The sequence below is a fragment of the Apium graveolens genome, chromosome 8, assembly GCF_009905375.1.
Source record: "Apium graveolens cultivar Ventura chromosome 8, ASM990537v1, whole genome shotgun sequence".
NCBI classification, from domain to species: domain Eukaryota; kingdom Viridiplantae; phylum Streptophyta; class Magnoliopsida; order Apiales; family Apiaceae; genus Apium; species Apium graveolens.
In genome coordinates this window covers 195681587-195682445 of record NC_133654.1, presented here as the reverse complement: position 1 = coordinate 195682445, position 859 = coordinate 195681587, and the positions used below count along the sequence as shown (strand labels likewise).

The 859-nt window shown below is 38.0% G+C and overlaps 1 non-coding gene across 1 annotated transcript; it reads right to left on the bottom strand.

Moving 5' to 3' along the window:
• Positions 1-476: 476 nt before the first annotated feature.
• On the bottom strand, positions 477-582 carry LOC141681780 (small nucleolar RNA R71). The gene has a single exon (XR_012559204.1). It is a non-coding gene; the product is annotated as a small nucleolar RNA R71 (small nucleolar RNA).
• Positions 583-859: the final 277 nt, after the last annotated feature.

Genomic DNA, 859 nt, shown 5'->3' with positions numbered 1-859 from the left:
TTGGGAGTTTACTTCTTAGTCCAGATTTTGGGATTACTTGTCAGCAATATATAGATCGAGTAAGAAAAGAAAGACAATAAAATTTTGGTGATTCAAAGATCAAAATGGCGGAAATTTATATTAATTTTTTGAAGAACTATTCATAACCCTCTCCTAGTGGTGTGCCTACTGGCCTTACTATGCTAACTATTGAAGCAACAAATTTTGATATCAAACTGGCACTGTTCACTATGATCCAGCAAAATTAATTTGCTGGTCTTCCCTTTAAAGACCCTACACTTCATCTACAAAGGTTTCGACAACTCTGCTCTACCATCAAATATCGGGGTGTCACTGCAGACCAATTGAAAGTCATGTTGTTTGGGTTTTCTCTTCGTGATAAAGCTCAGAAATGGTTGAATGATATCAATGTGACTGAGTGGAACGAAATTGCTCAAGCTTTTTAAGCAAAGTATTTTCCTTCTAACAGAACTGATGACTTGATTGACAAGATGATAGGTTTCAAACAAGAATATGGAGAGTCTCTTAAAGATGCTTGGGAGAGATTCAAATATCTCCAACGTGCATGCCCTCATCATGGTCTTGAGAAGTAGTTTCTGATTAAACGCTTCTACAATGGTCTTGACCCTGAAACAAAGGGTACTATTGATAAAGCTGCATGTGGTGTTTTTCTAGACAAGGGAGTTGATGATGCGTATGCTTTTCTTGCAAATTTGGATGCAAATCACTTTAATAACCCGAGAGCGCCTAAGAAGGGAGGTAAACTTGAAGTGGAGGCTTATTCTCTCTTATCATCTCAGCTCGCTGTGTTAACTCGGGAGATTCATTCTTTGAAGACTTCACAATCATCTAATCCTCC